We start from the raw sequence: 13,424 nt of genomic DNA, 5'->3' as shown, positions 1-13,424 counted from the left end.
TTCTGACTAAGATTTTATCGAAATCGGAAACTATTTGACTCAGAAAGGTTGCCTTACGTCGAAATCTAATAGTTTATTAAGGTTTTCGTTACTAAAATGCCCAAAGACGCCGATTTTGACTAGAATTTGAAAGATATTGACATGAATATATAACTGTTTGTATCAAAAAATGATAGTTTAAACTGATATTTGCAGTTTTGATGCGGTTTTAGATACGATATGAATCGAAGAAGCCGATTTTGACTGGAATCTGTTTAAAATGACAAAGAAAAACCTATTATCAATTCAAGGAAGTGAATTTTTAAGTAGTTATCTGCAGTTTTAATGTAGATTTCAGTTCGCTAAGTTATGAAAATGCATGTTTTGGCTATAATCTTAAGTAAATCAAGGGCGAAAACCAATTATTTGTCCCAAAAGAAGGTGTTTTAAGTATATATCAGCATTTCTAAGGTAGATTTGGGTACAATAAGAGGCGAAAAAGCAGGTTCTGACTAAGATTTTATCGAAATCGGCAACTATTTGACTCAGAAAGGTTGCCTTACGTCGAAATCTAATAGTTTATTAAGGTTTTCGTTACTAAAATGCCCAAAGACGCCGATTTTGACTAGAATTTGAAAGATATTGATATGAATATATAACTGTTTGTATCAAAAAATGATAGTTTAAACTGATATTTGCAGTTTTGATGCGGTTTTAGATACGATATGAATCGAAGAAGCCGATTTTGACTGGAATCTGTTTAAAATGACAAAGAAAAACCTATTATCAATTCAAGGAAGTGAATTTTTAAGTAGTTATCTGCAGTTTTAATGTAGATTTCAGTTCGCTAAGTTATGAAAATGCATGTTTTGGCTATAATCTTCCGTAAATCAAGGGCGAAAACCAATTATTTGTCGCAAAAGAAGGTGTTTTAAGTATATATCTGCATTTCTAAGGTATATTTGGGTACAATAAGAGGCGAAAAAGCAGATTCTGACTAAGATTTTATCGAAATCGGCAACTATTTGACTCAGAAAGGTTGCCTTACGTCGAAATCTAATAGTTTATTAAGGTTTTCGTTACTAAAATGCCCAAAGACGCCGATTTTGACTAGAATTTGAAAGATATTGACATGAATATATAACTGTTTGAATCAAAAAATGTTAGTTTAAACTGATATTTGCAGTTTTGATACGGTTTTAGATACGAAATGAATCGAAGAAGCCGATTTTGACTGGAATCTGTTTAAAATGACAAAGAAAAACCTATTATCAATTCAAGGAAGTGAATTTTTAAGTAGTTATCTGCAGTTTTAAAGTAGATTTCAGTTCGCTAAGTTATGAAAATGCATGTTTTGGCCATAATCTTCCGTAAATCAAGGGCGAAAACCAATTATTTGTCCCAAAAGAAGGTGTTTTAAGTATATATCTGCATTTCTAAGGTAGATTTGGGTACAATAAGAGGCGAAAAAGCAGATTCTGACTAAGATTTTATCGAAATCGGCAACTATTTGACTCAGAAAGGTTGCCTTACGTCGAAAACTAATAGTTTATTAAGGTTTTCGTTACTAAAATGCCCAAAGACGCCGATTTTGACTAGAATTTAAAAGATATTGATATGAATGTATAACTGTTTGTATCAAAAAATGATAGTTTAAACTGATATTTGCAGTTTTGATGCGGTTTTAGATACGATATGAATCGAAGAAGCCGATTTTGACTGGAATCTGTTTAAAATGACAAAGAAAAACCTATTATCAATTCAAGGAAGTGAATTTTTAAGTAGTTATCTGCAGTTTTAATGTAGATTTCAGTTCGCTAAGTTATGAAAATGCATGTTTTGGCTAGAATCTTCCGTAAATCAAGGGCGAAAACCAATTATTTGTCCCAAAAGAAGGTGTTTTAAGTATATATCTGCATTTCTAAGGTTGATTTGGGTACAATAAGATTCGAAAAAGCAGATTCTGACTAAGATTTCATCGAAATCGGCAACTATTTGACTCAGAAGGGCTGCCTTACGTCGAAATCTAATAGTTTATTAAGGTTTTCGTTACTAAAATGCCCAAAGACGACGATTTTGACTAGAATTTGAAAGATATTGACATGAATATATAACTGTTTGTATCAAAAAATGATAGTTTAAACTGATATTTGCAGTTTTGATGCGGTTTTAGATACGATATGAATCGAAGAAGCCGATTTTGACTGGAATCTGTTTAAAATGACAAAGAAAAACCTATTATCAATTCAAGGAAGTGAATTTTTGAGTAGTTATCTGCAGTTTTAATGTAGATTTCAGTTCGCTAAGTTATGAAAATGCATGTTTTGGCTATAATCTTCCGTAAATCAAGGGCGAAAACCAATTATTTGTCCCAAAAGAAGGTGTTTTAAGTATATATCTGCATTTCTAAGGTAGATTTGGGTACAATAAGAGGCGAAAAAGCAGATTCTGACTAAGATTTTATCGAAATCGGAAACTATTTGACTCAGAAAGGTTGCCTTACGTCGAAATCTAATAGTTTATTAAGGTTTTCGTTACTAAAATGCCCAAAGACGCCGATTTTGACTAGAATTTGAAAGATATTGACATGAATATATAACTGTTTGTATCAAAAAATGATAGTTTAAACTGATATTTGCAGTTTTGATGCGGTTTTAGATACGATATGAATCGAAGAAGCCAATTTTGACTGGAATCTGTTTAAAATGACAAAGAAAAACCTATTATCAATTCAAGGAAGTGAATTTTTAAGTAGTTATCTGCAGTTTTAATGTAGATTTCAGTTCGCTAAGTTATGAAAATGCATGTTTTGGCTATAATCTTAAGTAAATCAAGGGCGAAAACCAATTATTTGTCCCAAAAGAAGGTGTTTTAAGTATATATCTGCATTTCTAAGGTTGATTTGGGTACAATAAGAGGCGAAAAAGCAGATTCTGACTAAGATTTTATCGAAATCGGCAACTATTTGACTCAGAAGGGCTGCCTTACGTCGAAATCTAATAGTTTATTAAGGTTTTCGTTACTAAAATGCCCAAAGACGACGATTTTGACTAGAATTTGAAAGATATTGACATGAATATATAACTGTTTGTATCAAAAAATGATAGTTTAAACTGATATTTGCAGTTTTGATGCGGTTTTAGATACGATATGAATCGAAGAAGCCAATTTTGACTGGAATCTGTTTAAAATGACAAAGAAAAACCTATTATCAATTCAAGGAAGTGAATTTTTAAGTAGTTATCTGCAGTTTTAATGTAGATTTCAGTTCGCTAAGTTATGAAAATGCATGTTTTGGCTTTAATCTTCAGTAAATCAAGGGCGAAAACCAATTATTTGTCCCAAAAGAAGGTGTTTTAAGTATATATCTGCATTTCTAAGGTAGATTTGGGTACAATAAGAGGCGAAAAAGCAGATTCTGACTAAGATTTATCGAAATCGGAAACTATTTGACTCAGAAAGGTTGCCTTACGTCGAAATCTAATAGTTTATTAAGGTTTTCGTTACTAAAATGCCCAAAGACGCCGATTTTGACTAGAATTTGAAAGATATTGACATGAATATATAACTGTTTGTATCAAAAAATGATAGTTTAAACTGATATTTGCAGTTTTGATGCGGTTTTAGATACGATATGAATCGAAGAAGCCGATTTTGACTGGAATCTGTTTAAAATGACAAAGAAAAACCTATTATCAATTCAAGGAAGTGAATTTTTAAGTAGTTATCTGCAGTTTTAATGTAGATTTCAGTTCGCTAAGTTATGAAAATGCATGTTTTGGCTATAATCTTAAGTAAATCAAGGGCGAAAACCAATTATTTGTCCCAAAAGAAGGTGTTTTAAGTATATATCAGCATTTCTAAGGTAGATTTGGGTATAAGAGGCGAAAAAGCAGGTTCTGACTAAGATTTTATCGAAATCGGCAACTATTTGACTCAGAAAGGTTGCCTTACGTCGAAATCTAATAGTTTATTAAGGTTTTCGTTACTAAAATGCCCAAAGACGCCGATTTTGACTAGAATTTGAAAGATATTGATATGAATATATAACTGTTTGTATCAAAAAATGATAGTTTAAACTGATATTTGCAGTTTTGATGCGGTTTTAGATACGATATGAATCGAAGAAGCCGATTTTGACTGGAATCTGTTTAAAATGACAAAGAAAAACCTATTATCAATTCAAGGAAGTGAATTTTTAAGTAGTTATCTGCAGTTTTAATGTAGATTTCAGTTCGCTAAGTTATGAAAATGCATGTTTTGGCTATAATCTTCCGTAAATCAAGGGCGAAAACCAATTATTTGTCGCAAAAGAAGGTGTTTTAAGTAAATATCTGCATTTCTAAGGTATATTTGGGTACAATAAGAGGCGAAAAAGCAGATTCTGACTAAGATTTTATCGAAATCGGCAACTATTTGACTCAGAAAGGTTGCCTTACGTCGAAATCTAATAGTTTATTAAGGTTTTCGTTACTAAAATGCCCAAAGACGCCGATTTTGACTAGAATTTGAAAGATATTGACATGAATATATAACTGTTTGAATCAAAAAATGTTAGTTTAAACTGATATTTGCAGTTTTGATACGGTTTTAGATACGAAATGAATCGAAGAAGCCGATTTTGACTGGAATCTGTTTAAAATGACAAAGAAAAACCTATTATCAATTCAAGGAAGTGAATTTTTAAGTAGTTATCTGCAGTTTTAAAGTAGATTTCAGTTCGCTAAGTTATGAAAATGCATGTTTTGGCTATAATCTTCCGTAAATCAAGGGCGAAAACCAATTATTTGTCCCAAAAGAAGGTGTTTTAAGTATATATCTGCATTTCTAAGGTAGATTTGGGTACAATAAGAGGCGAAAAAGCAGATTCTGACTAAGATTTTATCGAAATCGGCAACTATTTGACTCAGAAAGGTTGCCTTACGTCGAAAACTAATAGTTTATTAAGGTTTTCGTTACTAAAATGCCCAAAGACGCCGATTTTGACTAGAATTTGAAAGATATTGATATGAATATATAACTGTTTGTATCAAAAAATGATAGTTTAAACTGATATTTGCAGTTTTGATGCGGTTTTAGATACGATATGAATCGAAGAAGCCGATTTTGACTGGAATCTGTTTAAAATGACAAAGAAAAACCTATTATCAATTCAAGGAAGTGAATTTTTAAGTAGTTATCTGCAGTTTTAATGTAGATTTCAGTTCGCTAAGTTATGAAAATGCATGTTTTGGCTAGAATCTTCCGTAAATCAAGGGCGAAAACCAATTATTTGTCCCAAAAGAAGGTGTTTTAAGTATATATCTGCATTTCTAAGGTAGATTTGGGTACAATAAGAGGCGAAAAAGCAGATTCTGACTAAGATTTTATCGAAATCGGCAACTATTTAACTCAGAAAGGTTGACTTACATCGAAATCTAATAGTTTATTAAGATTTTCGTTACTAAAATGCCCAAAGACGCCGATTTTGACTAGAATTTGAAAGATATTGACATGAATATATAACTGTTTGTATCAAAAAATGATAGTTTAAACTGATATTTGCAGTTTTGATGCGGTTTTAGATACGATATGAATCGAAGAAGCCGATTTTGACTGGAATCAGTTTAAAATGACCAAGAAAAACGCTATATCAATTCAAAGAAGTGAATTTTTAAGTAGTTATCTGCAGTTTTAATGTAGATTTCAGTTCGCTAAGTTATGAAAATGCATGTTTTGGCTATAATCTTCCGTTAATCAAGGGCGAAAACCAATTATTTGTCCCAAAAGAAGGTGTTTTAAGTATATATCTGCATTTCTAAGGTAGATTTGGGTACAATAAGAGGCGAAGAAGCAGGTTCTGACTAAGATTTTATCGAAATCGGCAACTATTTGACTCAGAAAGGTTGCCTTACGTCGAAATCTAATAGTTTATTAAGGTTTTCGTTACTAAAATGCCCAAAGACGCCGATTTTGACTAGAATTTGAAAGATATTGACATGAATATATAACTGATTGTATCAAAAAATGATAGTTTAAACTGATATTTGCAGTTTTGATGCGGTTTTAGATACGATATGAATCGAAGAAGCCGATTTTGACTGGAATCGTTTTAAAATGACAAAGAAAAACCTATTATCAATTCAAGGAAGTGAATTTTTAAGTAGTTATCTGCAGTTTTAAAGTAGATTTCAGTTCGCTAAGTTATGAAAATGCATGTTTTGGCTATAATCTTCCGTAAATCAAGGGCGAAAACCAATTATTTGTCCCAAAAGAAGGTGTTTCAAGTATATATCTGCATTTCTAAGGTAGATTTGGGTACAATAAGAGGCGAAAAAGCAGATTCTGACTAAGATTTTATCGAAATCGGCAACTATTTGACTCAGAAAGGTTGCCTTACGTCGAAATCTAATAGTTTATTAAGGTTTTCGTTACTAAAATGCCCAAAGACGCCGATTTTGACTAGAATTTGAAAGATATTGACATGAATATATAACTGTTTGTATCAAAAAATGATAGTTTAAACTGATATTTGCAGTTTTGATGCGGTTTTAGATACGATATGAATCGAAGAAGCCAATTTTGACTGGAATCTGTTTAAAATGACAAAGAAAAACCTATTATCAATTCAAGGAAGTGAATTTTTAAGTAGTTATCTGCAGTTTTAATGTAGATTTCAGTTCGCTAAGTTATGAAAATGCATGTTTTGGCTATAATCTTAAGTAAATCAAGGGCGAAAACCAATTATTTGTCCCAAAAGAAGGTGTTTTAAGTATATATCTGCATTTCTAAGGTTGATTTGGGTACAATAAGAGGCGAAAAAGCAGATTCTGACTAAGATTTTATCGAAATCGGCAACTATTTGACTCAGAAGGGCTGCCTTACGTCGAAATCTAATAGTTTATTAAGGTTTTCGTTACTAAAATGCCCAAAGACGACGATTTTGACTAGAATTTGAAAGATATTGACATGAATATATAACTGTTTGTATCAAAAATTGATAGTTTAAACTGATATTTGCAGTTTTGATGCGGTTTTAGATACGATATGAATCGAAGAAGCCAATTTTGACTGGAATCTGTTTAAAATGACAAAGAAAAACCTATTATCAATTCAAGGAAGTGAATTTTTAAGTAGTTATCTGCAGTTTTAATGTAGATTTCAGTTCGCTAAGTTATGAAAATGCATGTTTTGGCTATAATCTTCCGTAAATCAAGGGCGAAAACCAATTATTTGTCCCAAAAGAAGGTGTTTTAAGTATATATCTGCATTTCTAAGGTAGATTTGGGTACAATAAGAGGCGAAAAAGCAGATTCTGACTAAGATTTTATCGAAATCGGAAACTATTTGACTCAGAAAGGTTGCCTTACGTCGAAATCTAATAGTTTATTAAGGTTTTCGTTACTAAAATGCCCAAAGACGCCGATTTTGACTAGAATTTGAAAGATATTGACATGAATATATAACTGTTTGTATCAAAAAATGATAGTTTAAACTGATATTTGCAGTTTTGATGCGGTTTTAGATACGATATGAATCGAAGAAGCCGATTTTGACTGGAATCTGTTTAAAATGACAAAGAAAAACCTATTATCAATTCAAGGAAGTGAATTTTTAAGTAGTTATCTGCAGTTTTAATGTAGATTTCAGTTCGCTAAGTTATGAAAATGCATGTTTTGGCTATAATCTTCCGTAAATCAAGGGCGAAAACCAATTATTTGTCGCAAAAGAAGGTGTTTTAAGTATATATCTGCATTTCTAAGGTAGATTTGGGTACAACAAGAGGCGAAAAAGCAGATTCTGACTAAGTTTTTATCGAAATCGGCAATTATTTGACTCAGAAAGGTTGCCTTACGTCGAAATCTAATAGTTTATTAAGGTTTTCGTTACTAAAATGCCCAAAGACGTCGATTTTGACTAGAATTTGAAAGATATTGACATGAATATATAACTGTTTGTATCAAAAAATGATAGTTTAAACTGATATTTGCAGTTTTGATGCGGTTTTAGATACGATATGAATCGAAGAAGCCGATTTTGACTGGAATCTGTTTAAAATGACAAAGAAAAACCTATTATCAATTCAAGGAAGTGAATTTCTAAGTAGTTATCTGCAGTTTTAATGTAGATTTCAGTTCGCTAAGTTATGAAAATGCATGTTTTGGCTATAATCTTCCGTAAATCAAGGGCGAAAACCAATTATTTGTCCCAAAAGAAGGTGTTTTAAGTATATATCTGCATTTCTAAGGTAGATTTGGGTACAATAAGAGGCGAAAAAGCAGATTCTGACTAAGATTTTATCGAAATCGGAAACTATTTGACTCAGAAAGGTTGCCTTACGTCGAAATCTAATAGTTTATTAAGGTTTTCGTTACTAAAATGCCCAAAGACGCCGATTTTGACTAGAATTTGAAAGATATTGACATGAATATATAACTGTTTGTATCAAAAAATGATAGTTTAAACTGATATTTGCAGTTTTGATGCGGTTTTAGATACGATATGAATCGAGGAAGCCGATTTTGACTGGAATCTGTTTAAAATGACAAAGAAAAACCTATTATCAATTCAAGGAAGTGAATTTTTAAGTAGTTATCTGCAGTTTTAATGTAGATTTCAGTTCGCTAAGTTATGAAAATGCATGTTTTGGCTATAATCTTAAGTAAATCAAGGGCGAAAACCAATTATTTGTCCCAAAAGAAGGTGTTTTAAGTATATATCAGCATTTCTAAGGAAGATTTGGGTACAATAAGAGGCGAAAAAGCAGATTCTGAGTAAGATTTTATCGAAATCGGCAACTATTTAACTCAGAAAGGTTGACTTACATCGAAATCTAATAGTTTATTAAGATTTTCGTTACTAAAATGCCCAAAGACGCCGATTTTGACTAGAATTTGAAAGATATTGACATGAATATATAACTGTTTGTATCAAAAAATGATAGTTTAAACTGATATTTGCAGTTTTGATGCGGTTTTAGATACGATATGAATCGAAGAAGCCGATTTTGACTGGAATCTGTTTAAAATGACCAAGAAAAACCTATTATCAATTCAAAGAAGTGAATTTTTAAGTAGTTATCTGCAGTTTTAATGTAGATTACAGTTCGCTAAGTTATGAAAATGCATGTTTTGGCTATAATCTTCCGTAAATCAAGGGCGAAAACCAATTATTTGTCCCAAAAGAAGGTGTTTTAAGTATATATCTGCATTTCTAAGGTAGATTTGGGTACAATAAGAGGCGAAAAAGCAGGTTCTGACTAAGATTTTATCGAAATCGGCAACTATTTGACTCAGAAAGGTTGCCTTACGTCGAAATCTAATAGTTTATTAAGGTTTTCGTTACTAAAATGCCCAAAGACGCCGATTTTGACTAGAATTTGAAAGATATTGACATGAATATATAACTGTTTGTATCAAAAAATGATAGTTTAAACTGATATTTGCAGTTTTGATGCGGTTTTAGATACGATATGAATCGAAGAAGCCGATTTTGACTGGAATCTGTTTAAAATGACAAAGAAAAACCTATTATCAATTCAAGGAAGTGAATTTTTAAGTAGTTATCTGCAGTTTTAATGTAGATTTCAGTTCGCTAAGTTATGAAAATGCATGTTTTGGCTATAATCTTCCGTAAATCAAGGGCGAAAACCAATTATCTGTCCCAAAAGAAGGTGTTTTAAGTATATATCTGCATTTCTAAGGTAGATTTAGGTACAATAAGAGGCGAAAAAGCAGATTCTGACTAAGATTTTATCGAAATCGGCAACTATTTGACTCAGAAGGGTTGCCTTACGTCGAAATCTAATAGTTTATTAAGGTTTTCGTTACTAAAAAGCCCAAAGACGCCGATTTTGACTAGAATTTGAAAGATATTGACATTAATATATAACTGTTTGTATCAAAAAATGATAGTTTAAACTGATATTTGCAGTTTTGATGCGGTTTTAGATACGATATGAATCGAAGAAGCCGATTTTGACTGGAATCTGTTTAAAATGACAAAGAAAAACCTATTATCAATTCAAGGAAGTGAATTTTTCAGTAGTTATCTGCAGTTTTAATGTAGATTTCAGTTCGCTAAGTTATGAAAATGCATGTTTTGGCTATAATCTTCTGTAAATCAAGGGCGAAAACCAATTATTTGTCCCAAAAGAAGGTGTTTTAAGTATATATCTGCATTTCTAAGTTAGATTTGGGTACAATAAGAGGCGAAAAAGCAGATTCTGACTAAGATTTTATCGAAATCGGCAACTATTTGACTCAGAAAGGTTGCCTTACGTCGAAATCTAAAAGTTTATTAAGGTTTTCGTTACTAAAATGCCCAAAGACGCCGATTTTGACTAGAATTTGAAAGATATTGATATGAATATATAACTGTTTGCATCAAAAAATGATAGTTTAAACTGATATTTGAAGTTTTGATGCGGTTTTAGATACGATATGAATCGAAGAAGCCGATTGTGACTGGAATCTGTTTAAAATGACAAAGAAAAACCTATCATCAATTCAAGGAAGTGAATTTTTAAGTAGTTATCTGCAGTTTTAAAGTAGATTTCAGTTCGCTAAGTTATGAAAATGCATGTTTTGGCTATAATCTTCCGTAAATCAAGGGCGAAAACCAATTATTTGTCCCAAAAGAAGGTGTTTTAAGTATATATCTGCATTTCTAAGGTAGATTTAGGTACAATAAGGGGCGAAAAAGCATATTCTGACTAAGATTTTATCGAAATCGGCAACTATTTGACTCAGAAAGGTTGCCTTACGTCGAAATCTAATAGTTTATTAAGGTTTTCGTTACTAAAATGCCCAAAGACGTCGATTTTGACTAGAATTTGAAAGATATTGACATGAATATATAACTGTTTGTATCAAAAAATGATAGTTTAAACTGATATTTGCAGTTTTGATGCGGTTTTAGATACGATATGAATCGAAGAAGCCGATTTTGACTGGAATCTGTTTAAAATGACAAAGAAAAACCTATTATCAATTCAAGGAAGTGAATTTCTAAGTAGTTATCTGCAGTTTTAATGTAGATTTCAGTTCGCTAAGTTATGAAAATGCATGTTTTGACTATAATCTTCCGTAAATCAAGGGCGAAAACCAATTATTTGTCCCAAAAGAAGGTGTTTTAAGTATATATCTGCATTTCTAAGGTAGATTTGGGTACAATAAGAGGCGAAAAAGCAGATTCTGACTAAGATTTTATCGAAATCGGAAACTATTTGACTCAGAAAGGTTGCCTTACGTCGAAATCTAATAGTTTATTAAGGTTTTCGTTACTAAAATGCCCAAAGACGCCGATTTTGACTAGAATTTGAAAGATATTGACATGAATATATAACTGTTTGTATCAAAAAATGATAGTTTAAACTGATATTTGCAGTTTTGATGCGGTTTTAGATACGATATGAATCGAGGAAGCCGATTTTGACTGGAATCTGTTTAAAATGACAAAGAAAAACCTATTATCAATTCAAGGAAGTGAATTTTTAAGTAGTTATCTGCAGTTTTAATGTAGATTTCAGTTCGCTAAGTTATGAAAATGCATGTTTTGGCTATAATCTTAAGTAAATCAAGGGCGAAAACCAATTATTTGTCCCAAAAGAAGGTGTTTTAAGTATATATCAGCATTTCTAAGGAAGATTTGGGTACAATAAGAGGCGAAAAAGCAGATTCTGACTAAGATTTTATCGAAATCGGCAACTATTTAACTCAGAAAGGTTGACTTACATCGAAATCTAATAGTTTATTAAGATTTTCGTTACTAAAATGCCCAAAGACGCCGATTTTGACTAGAATTTGAAAGATATTGACATGAATATATAACTGTTTGTATCAAAAAATGATAGTTTAAACTGATATTTGCAGTTTTGATGCGGTTTTAGATACGATATGAATCGAAGAAGCCGATTTTGACTGGAATCTGTTTAAAATGACCAAGAAAAACCTATTATCAATTCAAAGAAGTGAATTTTTAAGTAGTTATCTGCAGTTTTAATGTAGATTACAGTTCGCTAAGTTATGAAAATGCATGTTTTGGCTATAATCTTCCGTAAATCAAGGGCGAAAACCAATTATTTGTCCCAAAAGAAGGTGTTTTAAGTATATATCTGCATTTCTAAGGTAGATTTGGGTACAATAAGAGGCGAAAAAGCAGGTTCTGACTAAGATTTTATCGAAATCGGCAACTATTTGACTCAGAAAGGTTGCCTTACGTCGAAATCTAATAGTTTATTAAGGTTTTCGTTACTAAAATGCCCAAAGACGCCGATTTTGACTAGAATTTGAAAGATATTGACATGAATATATAACTGTTTGTATCAAAAAATGATAGTTTAAACTGATATTTGCAGTTTTGATGCGGTTTTAGATACGATATGAATCGAAGAAGCCGATTTTGACTGGAATCTGTTTAAAATGACAAAGAAAAACCTATTATCAATTCAAGGAAGTGAATTTTTAAGTAGTTATCTGCAGTTTTAATGTAGATTTCAGTTCGCTAAGTTATGAAAATGCATGTTTTGGCTATAATCTTCCGTAAATCAAGGGCGAAAACCAATTATCTGTCCCAAAAGAAGGTGTTTTAAGTATATATCTGCATTTCTAAGGTAGATTTAGGTACAATAAGAGGCGAAAAAGCAGATTCTGACTAAGATTTTATCGAAATCGGCAACTATTTGACTCAGAAGGGTTGCCTTACGTCGAAATCTAATAGTTTATTAAGGTTTTCGTTACTAAAAAGCCCAAAGACGCCGATTTTGACTAGAATTTGAAAGATATTGACATTAATATATAACTGTTTGTATCAAAAAATGATAGTTTAAACTGATATTTGCAGTTTTGATGCGGTTTTAGATACGATATGAATCGAAGAAGCCGATTTTGACTGGAATCTGTTTAAAATGACAAAGAAAAACCTATTATCAATTCAAGGAAGTGAATTTTTCAGTAGTTATCTGCAGTTTTAATGTAGATTTCAGTTCGCTAAGTTATGAAAATGCATGTTTTGGCTATAATCTTCTGTAAATCAAGGGCGAAAACCAATTATTTGTCCCAAAAGAAGGTGTTTTAAGTATATATCTGCATTTCTAAGTTAGATTTGGGTACAATAAGAGGCGAAAAAGCAGATTCTGACTAAGATTTTATCGAAATCGGCAACTATTTGACTCAGAAAGGTTGCCTTACGTCGAAATCTAAAAGTTTATTAAGGTTTTCGTTACTAAAATGCCCAAAGACGCCGATTTTGACTAGAATTTGAAAGATATTGATATGAATATATAACTGTTTGCATCAAAAAATGATAGTTTAAACTGATATTTGAAGTTTTGATGCGGTTTTAGATACGATATGAATCGAAGAAGCCGATTGTGACTGGAATCTGTTTAAAATGACAAAGAAAAACCTATCATCAATTCAAGGAAGTGAATTTTTAAGTAGTTATCTGCAGTTTTAAAGTAGATT

Source organism: Cylas formicarius, unplaced genomic scaffold (assembly GCF_029955315.1).
Source record: "Cylas formicarius isolate icCylForm1 unplaced genomic scaffold, icCylForm1.1 PGA_scaffold_26__1_contigs__length_5699629, whole genome shotgun sequence".
NCBI classification, from domain to species: Eukaryota; Metazoa; Arthropoda; class Insecta; order Coleoptera; family Brentidae; genus Cylas; species Cylas formicarius.
Note: the sequence above shows the minus strand (reverse complement) of the source record.